The sequence below is a fragment of the Diabrotica virgifera genome, chromosome 6 (assembly GCF_917563875.1).
Source record: "Diabrotica virgifera virgifera chromosome 6, PGI_DIABVI_V3a".
NCBI classification, from domain to species: Eukaryota; Metazoa; Arthropoda; class Insecta; order Coleoptera; family Chrysomelidae; genus Diabrotica; species Diabrotica virgifera.
Window position 1 is genome coordinate 178,429,914 of NC_065448.1, and position 19,374 is coordinate 178,449,287.

Below are 19,374 nucleotides of genomic sequence, written 5' to 3' on the forward strand. Positions count from 1 at the left end.
AAATATTTTTGACTTAATTTTTTTACGACATATATCATATAAGTAAGATAGCTGAAGTGAATAGAAGTGAGTGGTGAGTTGTGTAACACAAAGATTCCAATGAATCTGATTAGACCAGGGCGCATCTGTGAAAATATTAGTACATTTGGACGTTGAGAGGTGACTCAAATTTTGTTTGCAGAAATTGCTTGAAAATAATTCAAATATTAATATTTGAGTTATCCTCCCTCTCAAAAAGGTCCGGAACATTGTTTAAATAATCAAAATGTCAAAAAATGAAGGAAAAATTCGATTTTTTTCTTCGTTTTTTGATTATAACTTTAAAAGTAGGTATTCATTTCCCATAAAAGTTGTACTAACATAAAAATTTCGTAATTAAATTTTCTACAATATAGAATTGGTTAAAAATTTAAAAAATAGTCACCCTTGTTGCACAATACCAATAATTGCGAAAAAAAACATACAAAAACAAGTTTTATTTATTTATTTAGCGTATGGACTTTCTCAGTACGATAAATACACAAATATAATATATATTATTCAAACACTAAAACATAATATTAATGTCCAATTTACATAGCCATTCAATTGCATCTGGGGAGCATTCCACAAAGTCCTGGAGGTTTCCACGGTAGGCACGATTTAGGCAATCTGAAACACAATGACTTATGGTCTGTCTAGACGATCCACAATCGCACTGTGGACTTTCTGCACGACCCCATTTGAACAGAGAATCAGCACATTTACCATGTCCGGTACGTATACGATTAAGCCTCGCCCAGGTGGGCCGGGGCAGACCCGATCCGATGAAACCCTGGGTTGGGGTGGATATCTGAATATAGTCTGCTGCTATTGTTGGCATCCATCTTGTGGACCATTGCCTTTGTTTATCATAGGAATCACCAATTGTTCGGGCAGTTCTGATTGGAGGATTTCTAGACCTCAGTCGCTGGTGCTCTTTTGAGATGTCTGGTATGTCTTGATGGATTGGTAATTGTATGTTGGCTACAATTTTCTGATACTCTCTCACTAATGCTGCTGTACGGCGTAGATCTGGTGGAGCAATATTGCTCAAAGTAGGCAGCCATCTCACTGGGGTTGATTTTATTGTTCCAGTGATTATTCTCATGGTTTGATTAAGTTGGACATCGATTTTGTTTGTATGTGCACTATTTAACCATACTGGTGCACAATATTCTGCCACTGAAAAAACCAAAGCTAGAGGAGAGGTCCGAAGACTATCTTCAGCAGCGCCCCAAGTTGTTCCAGCAAGTTTTGTTATTATATTGTTTCTTATTCTCAGTTTACCGGCTGCGTTTGTAAGATGGCTTTTGAAGGTGAGTGTTCTATCAAGTGTGACGCCTAGATATTTGGGGTTGTTGTTATGTTGCATCATTTAGAGTTACATTGAGGGTATCGCCCGCAAGTTGATTCGACAGGTGAAAGAGACAGGTTTCAGTTTTGCTTGTATTAGGACGTAAGCGCCAGTTCTTAAAGTAGTTACTAAGTGTAGTTAGGTCCTGGTTTAGAGCTCGTTCTCCAGCTTCCTTACTATTATCTTGGAAGCCAATGGCCAGGTCGTCTGCATAAGCGAATTTTCTCGATTTTGTTTCAGGTATATCCGCCGTATAAAGGTTAAATAATAAAGGAGCTAACACTGAGCCTTGAGGTAAGCCGTTGTTAAGTTTTCTAACGCTACTTCGTGCATCATTTATATATACCTGAAACAGTCTGTTAGTTAGTAGATTGTTTATCAGCTGACAAGTTTTGAGACAGGGTATGATTTTCATCAACTTATAAATAAGGCCCTCTCTCCACACAGTGTCATAGGCAGCCGTAAGGTCTATAAATGTTATGGCAGATTTTTCACGTCTTTCAAAGCCAGCTTCGATGAATGTAGTTAAGGACAGCACTTGGTCACAACAGCTTCGTACTTTTCTAAATCCAGCTTGCTCAATTAATACAGCGTCCTCAATGGTGTTACATATTCTATTATATAAGAGTCGTTCTAGTAATTTATAACAGCAACTAAGTAAGGCGATAGGCCGGTAACTTTCAGGCAGCTTGTTGTCTTTGCCAGGCTTCTGGATTGCGATAATTTTTGTTCTTTTGAATTCTGGGGGTAGCATAGCTGTAGTCACATTGTCGCTAAAGAATTCTTTGAGCCGTTGTCTTGTTTTTGTACCAGTGTGGACTATAAACTCAGGATATATTCCATCGAAACCAGCTGCTTTTCCCGTTTTGGTTTGGTTAAGCGCTTCGTTTATTTCATCCAATGAGAAGGCACGTGGGTATTCTGATGTTGCGGGGGTATTTGCTTTAAGTTGTTTAAGAGCTTTTTTTACCATCGATGTATGAGTTTTCTCAGATGGAGCTCGAGAGTTCTCAATTATTCTATTGGCTATCTTATTTGGCTCAATTGTTGATTTGTTTAAGTGTTGTGCTCTGCTTGCTTCGCCCAGTTTGAGGATCAGTCCCCATTCCTTCCGACTGGAACGGGAGAAATCAATATGTTCTACAGTAGATTTCCATTTATTAAGTCTAGTTGAATCCAGTGACTTGAGTAAGTTGTCACCGATTTCGGGATCTTCTGATTTCAAAAATTCTTCATATAGTTTTTGGCTTTCTTCCGTCCAGCCTGGGATGTATTCCTTTCGAAAACCTCGGGGGATATGTTTTTTGGCGATAGAGATAACCATTCCTAAAAAACGGTGGTAATCGTTGGCCTTCGGGTCAATGAAGCGAATGCAGGTGTCCAGCTCAGTGGTGTATTCAGGCCAATTTGCTTTGTTAAAATTCCAACGGGGTCTCGGCGTAGATTCAACGATAGAAATTTGTATGCCTATTTTGATTATGACAGTCGATGTTGGCTGCGAGGGAAACTAGGCAGTACAGTTCGGGAGCTTGGGAGTGGTTGCAACTCTGAGTTACTCGAAACCCAGCATAGATCAGGGTTGTAGCCTTTGCGCCATCTTCTAGAAAAGAAAGTAGGTTTATCTTTTAGACTATGGATAAGGTGGATATTGTTTTCTTCGGCCCACTCCAGGAGTTTTTCCCCATTTTCATCATTGTTTTCATACCCCCATTTGTTGTGGTGACTGTTAAAGTCCCCTATGTAAACTGTATGTTGGTTGTCCTCAGTTTTGATTACATTTACAAAAACAAGTATTCGCATTTTACGTTTTTCAACCATTTATGCTACACTTAGGACCTTCATATTTCACCCATAAAAACATTATGATACAGTAAAACAATACTGTAAATTTCATTAAGATCGGTTAAATAGATTTTGCAAAATAAATTTTGCAATCCAGCTTTCGCAAAAAATATTCATTTTTTCAAAATGTTACAGGAGTAAAAATAAAGCAGATAGTAAGTTGAAATTATAGAAGTGTTCTGTACCTTTAATTTGCAATTTGCAATTTTAAAATCGATTAACTACCAAGGCGTCAGGATTTTTTTTAAATAAACATTAATTATTGGTGCTACGCGCAGGACAGCGGATAGTTTGCTCTGATTGGGCATTCCAATGACCTTTGATAATTATTGATACATTTTAATTTTTATTACATTTCGATATAAATAAATAAATTTGTTTATTGCAAAACAAAAACACATACTCTATCCTTTGAAATAACACTTTTTTAGCAAAAACTTTCTTTGTTCATATATTTTAACTTAGAGAAAAAAAGTTTATTATTTTTAAACATATGCAATTGTTTAAACAATATTTCACAAACAATAATAAAATTAGATTGATTTTTGTAATATTAAGATATTAAAATACAACAAAATATAGAGTAAGAAAATAATATATTAGATAAAGATTGGACGAAATTTTGGTGGAAATCAATTTGTGTGAATCGAACACCGCTGTCCTGCGCGTAGCAATAAAAATTAATGTTTATTTAAAAAATTTCCTGACGCCGTGGTAATTAATCGATTTTAATTTTGCAAATTGCAAATGAAAGGTACAGTACACTTCTATAAGCAAAAAATTGAACTTGCTATCTGCTTTATTTTCAGTCCTGCAACATTAAAAAAAATGAATTTTTTGGCGAAATCTATTAAAACGATCTTAATGAAATTTACCGTGTTGTTTTACTATATTATAAAGTTTTTCTGGGTAAACTATGAAAGTTCAAAGTGTAGCATAAATGGTTGAAAAACGTAAAATGCGAATACTTGTTTTTGTATGGTTTTTTTCGCAATTATTGCTATTTTGCAACAAGAGTGACCGTTTTTTAAATTTTTAACCAATTCTAAATTGTAGGAAACTTTTCTCAGAAATGAATAGTTTTAAAGTTATAATCAAAAAACCAATTAAAAAATCGAATTTTTCCTTCATATTTTGACATTTTGATTATTTAAACAATGTTCCGGACCATTTTGAGTGGGAGAATAACTCAAATATTATTATTTAAGTTATTTTAAAGAAATTTCTGCAAAAAAATTTGAGTCACCTCTCAACGTCCATCTCAAAACAGATGCGCCCTGGACTAGATGGGAAAAATCTATAAAAGTACGATAAGACCAGCTATGACTTATTATGCAACTAAAAGTTAGGCAGTTAAAAAGAAAAAGACAAAACCAATACGTGTGGCAGAAATGAGAGTCCTTAGATGGATGAGTGCAGTGATAAAACCAGATAAAATTAAGAAAGAGTGTATTAGGAGAAGTAAGAGGAGGCATCAATTGATACCAAAATGAGAGAGAGCATGAATTAATATGGTTCAGGCATGTTCAATGTCAAGACATTATACACCCAATACAAAGAATGGCTTCTGTGCAAGTTTCTGTGAGGAGTAGAATAGAAAGACCAAAGAAGACCTGGGGCGACACTTAGGCAGGATATGTCGGTAAAAGATTTTTTTGAGTAAATAAATACATAGAATTGATCCGTGAGAGGGATTGATGGGTATAAATCTGGAATCACTCTACCTCGCTGCAATGCCCTCAGAATATCCATTACACCCCCTCCGTATATGGAGGTATCAAATCGTTAAAATGTTTGTCATGTGGATATCCCGGTTCCAAGGACTATCATCTATAAGCGAGGTTCCTACAGCCTCTGTCGCTTTTCGCATTTCGACCGCCATCGTTTTCTGTCCAGCCATTCGTCTTCTTTGATGGCTCTATCTTTCATGATGTGCCGTACATTTTCTTCCCAGGCAACTGAAGGTCTTCCCCTTCTTCTTCTTTGGTGTGGTATGTAATTTAAAGCTTTCTTTGGCCAAATCTTCATTCATTCGTTTCACGTGACCATACCACACTAGTTGTCTAGTTTCAATTCTATCTACACTGGAATATACAAATAGTATCTTAATTGACTTATTAGCAAATACGAATTTCACTATTTTTTGGGTATATACAGTATGTGTCCTGGAATATACAGTATGTGTCCTCCTTCTAATATCTTCATTCCTGATGTGATCTTTTTTAGATATACCACACGCTCTCCTTAGATAATCCATTTCTACTACTTCTATTCTTTTTCTATCTTTTTTCGTCATCTGCCAAACTTCTGCCCCATAAGTCATAATAGGCTCTACTAAGGTACGATAGATTGTCAATTTCGTTTTTTGTCTTATATCTTTAGACCACAGTAGAGAGCTTAGAATGTTTACCGCTTTTTGCCCTGCTGCGTTGTCTTTTCGATGTCTCTTTTGGTAGTGCCTTCTTTAGATATTATAGATCTGAGATATTTATATTCATTAAATGTTTTTGTGGTTCTAATTTCTAACTCTGGATTTTCTTCATCATCCCCTATTTTAAGATACTCTGTCTTTGACATATTCATATTGAGGCCCCATTTTTCATATTCTTTCTTTAGTTTTCTAAACATGTAGTCCATGTCTTCCTCATCATTCGCTTCGACTACCTGATCATCTGCAAAACACAAAATTGTTAGACATTTAGCACTGCCTATGTCTATTCCCATTCCGGATACTTGTTTCCTCCACTGCTCCAGCGATGATTGAATATATATTTTAAATAAAGTCGGAGACAGACAACATCCTTGTTTAAGCCCCTTTGATATAGGGAATGACTCAGATATAAAGTTTCCTTCTTTAACGACACTTCTTGCATTTTTGTATATATTTGCGATAGCATCCACAAACTCTCTACTGAGACCTACCTTCGTCAATGTTTGAAACAGTTTTTTCAAAGGTACCGTATCGTATGCCTTCTCCAAATCTACAAACAATAGGTGGGTAGATAGATTCCTTGCCTTCCGTTTTTCTATTACCTGCTGCAGAACGAATATATTATCAGTACACGATCTTCCTGCACGAAATCTACTTTGTTCTTCCATGTCTTCGTATTCTGATTCTATTCTTTTTTTTTATTATTCGACCGTATAACCTCCCTACTACTGAACTGGTAACAGTTATTCCTCTGTAATTGGAGCATATGCGTTTATCCCCTTTCTTGTATACTGAGCTGATGTATCCAACATTCCAATCATCAGGGATATTTTGTCCTTTTAAGCATTTATTAAATAGTTGAACCAACATCTCATGTAATATGTTTGGTCCGTACTTTACCAACTCAATTGGGATGTCTCCAGGTCCTGCTGCTTTACCGTTTTTGATCTTTTGAGGGGCCTCGCTTAACTCTCCGGTTGTTATCTCAACTATGTGTGTATGTTCGGATAAAATTCTTCCATTTCGATCTCTTGGAATTTACATCTATCTTCCGTCAGTTAAATCTCATAATGGTGTTTCCACTGTTTCAGATCTATTAACTTTATGTTAGATTTTTCCTTTCCTTCCCTCCGGAGAGACTTTATCACCTTCCACGCTTGCCCAACTCTTGTTCCACCCATATACCTATCTACTTCTGCGCATTTTCGGTCCCACATCTCATTTTTACTTTTCACTACTTCTCTTTTTACATTTCGATTTAATGCTGCATATCTCTTGTGATCTTCCTCCTTTCTTGTTGACATCCATTTCTGATAATCAGTTTTCTTCTTGTTTACTAACGTTTGCATATTCTCCGACCACCATTCTTTATTTTTTGTTTTATGTTTGTCTTTATACCCCAACGCTTCACTTGCAGCCTCATGAATGTATTTTTTAATTTGCTGGTATAATTCTTCCGTTGTTATATTTTCTCGTCCCACATTTTGTAATTTTGTGGCCAGTCGTAATTTATAAAGAACTTTCGTTGAATATTCTTTTAAGCTTTCTAGGTTATATTTAGGAGATCTTACTTCTTGTCCCTTTTCTATATCCTGTACCTGAGTGTTATCGACAAGACAAGGACTTGTTTTTCTAAATGTGCCTATCTTCTAGAGATGTTGGCGACAGGGGCGTAACAGAGGCCCCCGCAGCATGAAGCTTGCGCGGGGCCCAATATGTCAGGGTCCCCATCTTGTCGTCTAATAAATATATATGTAAAAATGTGTTATTGTTATAATATTGAAAATGTATAATGAATCAACTACAGTATTGAAAATGAAGTTGCCCATCAGATAGATACAATGTATAATATGTATGTATTGTATGTATTAATAAAATTGTAGATATATTCGCTGATAGTAGTGCACGAAGAAAATTGTTCATCTCATAGAATAATACTATGTAATAAGTAGTCGTTTATTAATGTTCTTTCTATTTTATTCTACCAATAAAGATGAAAAATGTAAGTTGTCTTAAACAGTGCATGAGTACACTAATAGTCCAGTAAATTACTGTTTTGGAGTGTAATTATCAGCGTCACGACGTATTTGCCAGGCAATTTGGATTTAGATTCTACTTATCCTCCACTTCAAAGTTGGAGTTGTGCCGTTGGTTGCTTTTACTTGGGGGGGGGGGTGAGAGTCACCCTGCGCTCGGGGTGAAAAATATACGTTTAAAATAAGTCCGTAAATGGATAAATTGACTAATTATGATCAGCTTTTGTTCTATAGAGCTTCTTTATCTAAGTAAATTCTTTTTAAGTGACTTGTGAGTGCAAATTAATGTTTATTTTTCAACAAAAAAATCACGTATTCAGGCGGTTTTTCGCAAATAACTTAAAAAATAAGTATTTCATCGAATTAAATATTATCGAAAAATTATCGGGTATAATATCACAAGAGAGTGAGAATAAATTGAAAATAATGCGACAGTTTTTCGAAAATTTGTTGCCTGGCAATAGACACGAGAGCCCGCAGGGCTTAAGTGGCTATTGCCCAATGACAACAAATTTGAGTAAAAATGAAGCAATATTTTCTTATTTATTCTTACTGTCGTGTGATATTCGTAAGATTATTTTTTAATACGTATATTATGGATATTTTCTTAAATGTGACAGTTGTCAAAACTAGGAAACTGGTTGCCATTAAACAGAAACAATCTACTTAAAAAAATTCTATCGGTAATTTTCTACAGTAGATATTTCTCAGTATAATTTTAATCTGATTGGACAGAATTAAACACGTGATCAAATATCTTACTATACGATTAGAAGTTAAAATCATTAAAAAATAATCAAAAAAATAGTTTTAGCAAAAATGTAGCTTATAAAAAACAAAAAAAAAATGGTGTACCTTTTCATGAAGTTTATCGACACTGTAAAAGGAAAGTTGTAGCTCATGAAAATATTCGTTCAATTTCAAATAGAAAATTTCTACGTGAAATAACCAACAAATGAATCACTTTTCGGGAAAACTCATTGAAACTTTTTTTAATGTTTAAAAATGAGCTTTTTTTCTATTTTTTATAACATTTTCATGGCATTTTATTGCAAGCTTCTAGCATCAAAACTAAGCGAGTTACGCTCAAAGGTCGAGGGGGCTCAGAGAGCCCCCCCTCGAGAATTTACAATAATATAAATTTAAAATTTGCAGTACAAATGTTTTTGTTTTAAACACATATCTCGCTTCCTACGAGAAAAAATGTTTTTATCTTTGTGCTGAACGGTAGTGAAAGTTGTGCTGAACGAGGTAAAGTGTGAGGTAACCTAAGCTATGCATATATCATAAAAGAAAGTTCAGAAGATGAGGGAATTTTACAATTTATATTTCACGTCCCATCTGCTCAGCTCGATAAAGTTCCAACAAGAATGGTTCCCTTCGTACTCAAATCAGAGTAAACATGTAAATCAAAAATGAATAACCATTTTTAATTTTGTTGCAAAACGAAAATACAGCCGCATCATATTCAAGTCCAATCAGAGAGTGCAGCAAGCGCCTCTACCGGTTTTGAAACTTATTATTCTCTCATTAGGAAGCACATATGCTGCTCTCTCTGACCCAACCAGAACAAACCCCGGCATGCAGTCACGGATTGCAACGAACGAAATGGCATAGATGCCCTTGCGGCAACTGCTAGCAAAAGACTAAGTTTTCACTCTAATGGCATATAAAACAACATAATGTTACTCCACGCCGGGGCTTGTTTTGGTTGGATCAGAGAGAGCAGCATATGTGCCTCCTGATGAGAGACTAATAAGTTTCGAAACCGGTAGAGGTACTTGCTGCACTCTCTGATTGGACTTGAATATGACGCGGCTGTATTTTCATTTTGTAACGAAATTAAAAATGGTTATTCATTTTTGATTTACATGTTTACTCTGATTGGAGTACGAAGGGAACCATTCTCGTTGGAACTTTGCTGCAGATGTGACGTGAATTATAAATTGTAAAATTCCCTTATCTTCCTTAGTCTTAGCATCCGTATGGCTTGCAAATTGTAGAAGCCTCGGAGGTGTAACCAGAGAAGGTTCCCATTGTTTTCAGTCTGGTGGGATATAGAGTAACATTATGTTGTTTTATATGCCATTAGAGTGAAAACTTAGTCTTTTGAAAAATAAATATTTTAAGTTTAATTATTTAAAATGATTATTAAGCAGAGATAATAATTGTATCAGAATCATTTATTCATTGTGAGTTAGTAATATCTCCGCTCATAAATTTCAAATAAAATATTTTAAAACCCCGGGAAATCTGTAAAAATTCCCGGGAATCAGGATTTCCATTTCTTACTGATTTCCCGGGAATTTCCCGGGAATGGAGCTCTAATCTCGGAGAGTTCATTTTTTAATCGAACTGTTGCTTTTTGTTGGAGATATAAGTTTGAGATCAGTCTTATATCCTTACCAACGAGCCCTGATGTTTTTAGGATATCGATTAGTTTCGCATGTGGGACGTTATCAAATCTTCTTCTTCATGTGCATATTTGTTCCGAACGTTGGCAATCAACATTGCTATTCTCTCTTTGTTTACGGCAGATCTGAATAGTTCGGCAGATGACAATCCGAACCATTGCCGCAAGTTTTGGAGTCACGAGTGTCTCTCCTCCCTAGGCCCCTTCTGCTGTCTATTTTGCCTTGTATGATAAGCTGTAGTACTCTATATTTATTGTGCCTCATAACGTGACCCAAGTATTCCACTTTATCAAATGCCTTCTCGAAATCACTTAAACATGCATACTGCATACACATCCCTTACTTTCTGTATTACAACTTGCAAATTGAAAAGTGTTTCCCTCGTTCCGAGTCCTGCTCTGAATCCAAATTGAACTTTACTCAGATGTTCTTCTAATTTGGTATACCTATATGCGCGAGTGAATGATAGCAAGGAGTACTTTTATTTAAGTCATCATCATCATCATCTTCTTGGTGCTATAGCCCTTAGAGGGCCTCGACCTTCTCAAGTTTTCTACACCATTCTGTTCTGTCCCTTGCTTGCATTCCAGTTGCCGACTCCGATCTTCTCGGCATCTTGTGTTACCCCGTCCATCCACCTCAACTTTGGTCTATCCCGTCTTCTCATTCCCACGGGTTGAGCTGTTAGAATCTTTTTTATCATGTTCGATTCAGGGTCCCGGGCTACATGTCCTGCCCACTGCAGGCGGTTTCGCTTAATTACAGTGATTATTTAATTCATAGGAGATTCTGACCAATAGAAAGCTACAGAAATCTAAATTAAACTGATTATTTCATTCATAGGAGATTCTGACCAATAGAAAGCTACAGAAATCTGAATTAAATCAATAATTTTTGATAATTGCCCGTCGTTAAGTATATTACGTCAGATGCCCTTCGTTGCTACGAAAAAATACATTCAGTGACACTAATGACAATTAATGTTTTAAAAATTATGAAAGTGATGACTTTCAATCGTCAAATATTTATAAAAACTTTGTGTATAATTGTACTAATTTGTACTTACATAAATAAATTACAATAAAATTTTGGTTTTGAACAGTTTTATTCATGAAATAATCGCAACAAATTGGACTCGAACTCTAAAATTAATATAGAATTTTAGAGCTATTGTGCAATTACTACTGATTATGTTTTAATGATTTTAACTTCCAATCGTATAGTAAGATATTTGATCACGTGTTTAATTCTGTCCAATCAGATTAAAATTATAGGTACTGAGAATTATCTACTGTAGAAAATTACCGATAGAATTTTTTTAAGTAGATTGTTTCTGTTTAATGGCAACCAGTTTCCTAGTTTTGACAACTGTCACATTTAAGAAAATATTCATAATATACGTATTAAAAAATAGTCTTACGAATGTCACACGACAGTAAGAATATATAAGAAAATAATGCTTTATTTTTACTCAAATTTGTTGTCATTGGGCAATAGCCACTCGAGCCCTGCGGGCTCTCGTGTCGATTGCCAGACAACAAATTTTCGAAAAACTGTCGCATTATTTTCAATTTATTCTCACTCTCTTGTGATATTATACCCGATAATTTTTGATAATTTGCTGTCGTCAAGTATATTACGTCAGATGCCCTACGGTGCTACGAAAAAATACATTCAGTGGCATTAATGACAATTAATGTTTTAAAAATTATAAAAATAATTACTCTCAACCGTCAAATATTTATAACAACTGTGTGTTTAATTGTACTAATTTGTACTTACATAAATAAATTACAATAAAATTTTGGTTTTGAACAGTTTTATTCATGAAATAATCGCAACAAATTGCACTCGATATCTAAAATTAATATAGAATTTTAGAGCTCTTGTGCAATTACTTCTGATAATATCTTTTCCGCCAAACGTATGCTTGTAGATATTCTGCAGTTAAGAGTTATATCTACGCCTCCATATTCCGTTCTCACAGACTGCTCCGAATATCTTGAGTAGCACTTTTCTTTCAAAAATCAATAGAGCGGATACATTTGTTTTAGTTAGCGTCCATGCCTCTGATCAATATGTGAGAATCATAGACTATCAATGTTCTATAAAGCCTTATACGAGTTTTTTGAGACAGACGTTTGTTAGATAAGTACTTCAATAGACCATGATAACGTCTGTTTGCAATTATTATTCGCCTTTTTATTTCCTCAGATGTGTTATTATTGGGGTTATTCGATGTCCCTAGATATATGAACTCTTTGACCTCTTCGAAGTTTTGGTCATTGATGATTAGATCTGCGTCATTTCCAGATCTTGTGTTTGTGTTAGTCGCCCTGAATTTGGTTTTATTTTGATTTATATATAACCCCATTTGTTCTGCTGCTGCTACTAGATCGGTTAGGATTTCCGCAGTTCTCGCCCTGGTTCTTGTTATAATGTCCACGTCGTCTGCATATGCTAGAATTTGGACTGATCTATTAAATATTGTTACCCTGCTATCTACATTAGCGTCTTGTACAACTTTTTCTAAGGCTACATTAAAAATCTGACACGCCAGCGCATCTCCCTGCCTTAACCCCCTATGTATTTCAAATGGGGTTGACGAGTCGTTTTGAATTTTTACTGCTGATAGCATCTTCGCCATTGTCACTTTTATCAAAAATGAGTTTTTTTGGAATTCCTTACTCATTCATAGCGTTGTAAAGACTTGGTCTTAAGACATTGTCATATGCCGCTTTAAAATCGACAAAGATATGGTACATATATATGTTAAACTCTTGCGCATTTTCGAGGATCTGTCGTAGTGTAAAGATCTGGTTAATAGTTGAACGTCCACGCCTGAATCCTGCCTGATATTCTCCTAGAAACGTTTCAGTATAGCGCTCCAATCTCTCGTGTAAAATGTTTGACAATATCTTGTATGCTGTATTTAGGAGAGTTATTCCGCGGAAATTATTGCATTCCAGTTGGTTTTCTTTTTTGTGTAACGGGCATATTAAGCCTAAACTCCATTCTTCAGGCATTTGTTCCTCAGACCAAATTTTACAAACAATTTCTCGCATCACCTTGGTGATTTGCTCTCCACCGTGCTTAAAATAACTCTGCTGGGATGCCATCGCTGCCTGGGGATTTGTGGTCCCTTAGTTTTTCTATAGATATTTTCGCTTCTTCTGCCGAGGGGGTTCCACGAGTTCCTCATTTCAGTATTCCAGCTCTACGCTGTTCGTAGGTTCCCCTTCCAGCAACTCTCGAAAGTGCCCTACCCATCGTAACAGGATATCCTCTTTGTTGGTAAGTAAGTTACCTTCCTGATCATTACAATAGTTGATTCTCGGTTTGAATTCTTTTCTAATAATATTTATTTGATGAGAGAACTTTCTTGTTTCTCCGTGACTCATATGGCTTTCGAGCCGTTCTAATATGTCATTTTCCGAGTCTTGTTTCTTTTTTCGGTGTATGCGTTTTTCCTCTCTCCTTAAGTTTTATATTTATCTATTGTTGTCCTAGTTTTCCGTTGTTGCATGGTCCTAAATGCCTAGTTCTTCTCATCTGTTATTTTTTTGCAGTCTTGGTCGAACCAGTCGTTTCTTTCTTGGGTTCGGGATATTCCCAATGTGCTTTCGGCTGCTAATTTCAGAGCCTCCTTGCAGTTGTTCCACATTTCAGTGCTTGACTGGTCGACTGCCCTAGTGTGTTCTAGAATTTCTTTTATATGTGACTGGAACTGTTTCTCTATATGTTCATTATTTAGCATATGTAAATTATATTTTACTTGTCTAGTGCCCCTTTCTTTCTTGGCATTGGAAATTCTTTGTCGTAACTTGGCCCCTACCATGAAATGGTCCGAGTCAATATTTGTGCCTCTGTAACTTCTGACGTCCATTAGGTTTGTAAAATGCATTCTGTCAATTATAATATAGTCAATTTGATTTGTGGTATTTCCATTTGGTGATATCCAAGTTGCTTTATGGATATTCTTATGATTAAAATATGTACTTCCCACAATTAAGTCTTTGGAAGCTGCCATACTAATAAATCTTAAACCATTGTCATTAGTAATATCGTGAAGGCTGTGTTCACCAATATAATCTTGGTAGCATATTTCTTTTCCCATCTGGAAGTTCATGTCTCCAATTATTATTTTAATATCGTTTTTGGCATAGTTATCATATGCTCTTTCAAGGTCTTCGTAGAATAGATCTTTAATTTCTTCGTCTTTTTTCTCGGTTGGCGCGTGCACGTTAATCAGGCATATGTTGAAAAATTCTCCCTTTATTCGAAGGATACATAACCGATCATTTATTGCTTTAAAACCAATAATAAATTTTTTGACTTTCTTTGATACGAGGAACGCGGTTCCGAACTCATGTCGGTTCGGGTTGCAGCTATAATAGATATCTTTTATTTAAGTACTTTTTATTTAAGTACATGGCTCATCAAACTGATTAATCTACGTTCTTCACATTTTCTAGCGTTAGCTTTTTTAGGAAGTGGAATGAATATTGATAGTAGCTAGTCTTTTGGTAAGTAACCAGTCTCGTAGATGTTGTTTAATAGCTTCGTAAGAACTGTGATTCGGTGTGCATCTAATAGCTTTAAAATTTGACCATGCACCTCATTAGGTCCTGGTGATTTCCCTTCGTTAATCCACTTAAAGGCCACAGTTACTTCTTCGTTTATTATTTCTGGGCCGTAGGGATTGTTTATTTCAATCGGACTTCGTGCTGCATCTTCGAATAATTCTTGCATATATTCTTCCATGCACAAGGACTCCTCCATGATATCCTACCCCAAATTATGCGGAGCGTGAGGCGCTATAGTCCGCTATCATCTTATCTGACTTATCGTCGGCGTCGATTTGTTGTTGCTTTGCTTGTCAAGACGCTGGGCTGCCGCGACTCGGCGCTTGAGTGTGTGGGCTCCTCCTACTCGCTTTTAAGGTTTTTTGGTTACATACTAGTATTTTTTTGTGGCTTGCGCAGTTTTGTTATTATTTTTATAATTAGCATGTAATTATTGGCTAAAAAAAGAAAAACATGAAAAAATAATACAAATAATAGGATTAGATATAAGAAATAAAAGAGAATTAAAAGAAATAATAAATAGAAAAAGACAAAATGAATGGGAAAATTCAACAAAATCTAGACGTTTATACAATTTTATACCAATATTAGAAAACATTCCAAATTATTTTAATCCAAAACAAGGTTTAATACACTTTTTAACAGGACATGGACCGTACCCAACATATTTGGAAAGATTTAACTTAAAAGATGATGCATATTGTGAATGTGGAGAACTAGGTACACCAGAACATATAGTGTTACATTGTGAAAATACTATAGAAAATGAAGAACACAGAGAAATGAGAAGAAGATTAGAAAGAATTGAAATAAGAGATATATTACAAAATGAAGAATATTTTGAAATATTAAACAATCTCGCACAAATAATATCTAAAAAACAACAAGAAATCTATAATAATAGAAGAAGACAACCAATAATCCAACCCTGATGAAGTTGAGTAAGATAAAGTTAAAATAAATAAAATAAAATATAAATTCAAAAATAGATATTTACAATTATAATAATAATAATTCAATATAAAATAAATAAATAAAAATAATAATTCAATACATAATTCATAAAAATAAAAAAAAAATAAAAAAAAAAAAAACTACCAACTCTCTTCTGAAAATAGAGGGACTGTCTTTATAACTTAGAAGGGAGTTGATAGTACCAAAAATATTTTAAATTGTTTATTTAAATTTGTTTGTTATACGTAATTAAGAGATTATGGCAAATTGTTATTGTAAAAATAGATTTAATAGTTGAGTAAAAAATGTAAAAATATAAAAAAAATATCTGTAATCCCATCAGGAAAAAACGACCTGGATTAGTCACTAGAGGCCAGGTCATATGTATAAATAATAAATAAATAAAAAAAATAAATAAAAAATTATTTTTATAATTTTTTTTTCGTGGCCTAGACCCGTTTTGTGTTCTTTATTATGTTTTTTTTGGTATCTCTTTTGGTTTGAAGTGCTCTTCCAGTTTACCGAATTTTCCTGGCTATTTCTTTTGGCGTCTCTAGTACTATTATTTGCTCCAGAATTTTCTCCAGAAGCTTCTCCTCAACAGAATTAGTCACAGGATACTAGAGACTGTCCCCATTGAACAAGCTGGCTTCCGCCCTCATCGAAGCTGTACGGACCAAGTGCTGTCATTAACAACTTTTATAGAAGCTAGTTTTTAAAAGAAACAAAAGACAGCAACAGTATTTATAGATCTAACAGCAGCATATGATACTGTTTGGAGACAGGGATTAATATATAAACTGGCCCGCATTATCCCCTGCAGAAAGATAATTAACCTCATTGACAACATGCTGACCAACAGAGCCTTCCAGGTTATAATGGGAAAGGAGAGGAGTAGACAGATGAAACTTAACAATGGTCTTCCACAGGGTTCTGTCCTTGCCCCTTTACTTTTCAGCCTCTATATTGCTGACATGCCTGAAACCGAATCTCGGAAGTTTGGATATGCTGACGACTGGACCCTTGCAACAAGCCACCAATCTTTAGAAACTACAGAAATCACTCTCACGAATGACTTATCCATCCTCAGCGAATACCTTAAGAAATGGAGACTACAGCCAAGTACTACAAAAACTGAAGTATCAGCTTTTCATCTAAACAACAAGTTGGCAAACAGAGAATTACGAGTGTATTTTAATAACAAGCTGTTAAAACACAATAAATACCCGAAATACCTTGGGGTTACTCTAGACAGAACGCTCACATTCAGAGAACACCTGACGAAAACAGCAGCAAAATTGAAAACACGCAACAATATAATAGAGAAACTCTGCAGCACTACATGGGGGTCCACAGCATCAACATTAAGATCCTCTGCTCTTGGCCTGATATATCCGGTGGCAGAATACTATGCTCCAGTGTGGCTAAATAGCAGGCATACCCACCTGGTCGACACCCAACTAAACCGTACTATGCGTATGATAACAGGCACAATTAAGTCCACCCCTACAATGTGGCTACCTACCCTTAGTAATATAGCACCACCCAACCTACGCCGCGAACATGCATTGGTTAAAGAATATAACAAAATAATGGACAGTCGCCAGCTTCTAGTCCACAACGACATCCCCGATATTCTTGGAAACCGTCTTCGATTCAGGTTACCCCCTCTACAATCTGCTCAAGCGCTGCAGCAATCCAACTTTGACTTAAATACCCGATGGAGAGAAGATTGGGAAAGTAGGACAGATCCGCATTACCATAGTCTACCGGACATCATAGGGAAACCTGGCGAATTTGAACGTCCCCGTAAGATTTGGGCAGCCCTTAATCGAATTCGAACAAACTGTGGAAGATGCGCCGACTCCCTCCACAGATGGGGTAAACTCCCCTCGCCTTCTTGTGACTCCGGCGCTGCAAGACAGACGATCAGTCACATTGTTCAGGACTGCCCACGCAGAGCATACACAGGCGACCCTATAGACTTTGTAATGGCAACCGAAGGGTCAATCGAATATATAAAAAAATTGGACATCTGTTTGTGATGCATTGTATAATGCATAAATCTAAATATATTCTGTGATATACTTAAGCCATACGCTAAATAAATAAAATTTGCTCCAAATCTCTGAACATGAAGTATTTACCTTCATTTTTCCATTCCATGGGCCATCTTGCATTGTTAGCTATTCTAGGCTATCTCTTTTATTTTGGAGGTAATTGCCTGGGTTGTCTCTGTCTTTATCACTATTTTCCAATTAATACTCCATTCTTCTATTGCATCTAGTGCCATTTGTAGGTTTGTTACAACTCTATCCAGGTTTCTGGGTTTTGCCACTATCTCAGTGTCGTCTGCGTAAAGGCAGAATAATGTTCCGGGTATTCTTGGAACGTCTACTGTATATATGCTATACGAAAGGGGTGATAACACCTCTCCTTGTAGTACTTCACCTTCTGGGATTCCATGTTCAGACCGGATTTGCTCTAACTATCCCCTTCGGTCACCTACCCAGGCAACCAAACGACGTTTTTATAACGTAGATAACACGTCATAAAAATGACCAATTGACGTGTTTCTATGACGTAGTACTGACGTTGAAAATCACGTGTATTTGTCTCACCGATTTGACGTCATAATTGTGACGATTTTAAAACGTAATCGTATCTACATTTTATTCACGTCGAGATTGTGACGATTTTCAAACGTCAAAAAGATGACGACCTTTATACGTCAGTAAAATCACGTCTTTAATATGTCCTTTCAAAAAGTGACCTCTTTCAGATGTTTCAAAATAGTATAAAAAATAGGTAACATGAAACCTATAGGCCTACGTCCCATGTGTCGAAGATATACTACCCCTTGTTTATGATCGCTTGTGCGCTAGAAGCAACATTGATTTTGCATGATATGTACCAGCTCTCAGATTATAGAATTTTCAGTAGTTATATATACCTACTTATTGTGTCAAAACTGAAACAACATATATATGAAATTAATAAATAATTTATGAACAACTTATCCAGCATACTTAATATCTTAATTTAACGCTTAATTAAAAACAAATAAACATAACCTCAAATAGTCAAGAAGAATTACTGCAATAAACTAACTCACTGAGCAAAAACGCATAAAAATCTCTTAATTAACACGTTTCTTCAACTAAATATTTAAATGAAAAAATTTATTTTATCACACAAGACACAAACCGCGTAAAAAATAAATGAGAAATTTCTTATGAACATTTAGCGTTATACCTAAACGAAATTGTTTGGAGTTAATACAAACAAGCAAGCTCCTCCCAATTTTGTGACGTCAGACTTAGGCTGTCTCAAATTAAAACGTTTTTTAAACGTAATTTTAAAGTCATTAATCTTACGTATTTAAAATCACCTACAAATGACGTCTATATGACGTAATGTTCAAACACGTGTTATATTCAACCAAAAACTGACGTTTCCTCAACGTTATATGACGTCACTTGATTGCCTGGGTAAATACGTGGTGATGTTCCTCGTCATGGCGCCTATGTATCCATATTTATCATCATCAATTTGAATGTTAAACCCTTATGTCACATGCTATAGAAAGCTTTGATTACATCCAGAAAGACTGCTCCTGTGTATTGCTTGTCGATGTCGTAGTATATCTGTTAATGTACTCGGTTAGTCTTAGTATTTGTAGTTCGCTGTGTTGAGCTTTCAAACCGAATTGTGTTTCAGAGATTATTCCTAGCCT

The 19,374-nt window shown here is 35.5% G+C and overlaps 1 protein-coding gene across 1 annotated transcript in view; it reads left to right on the top strand.

Annotated features, from left to right (window-relative positions):
* Positions 1-19,374, top strand: part of LOC114336917 (androgen-dependent TFPI-regulating protein-like) — an 80,528-nt gene that overhangs the window by 163 nt on the left and 60,991 nt on the right. The gene's annotated exons all lie outside the window — the stretch shown is intronic.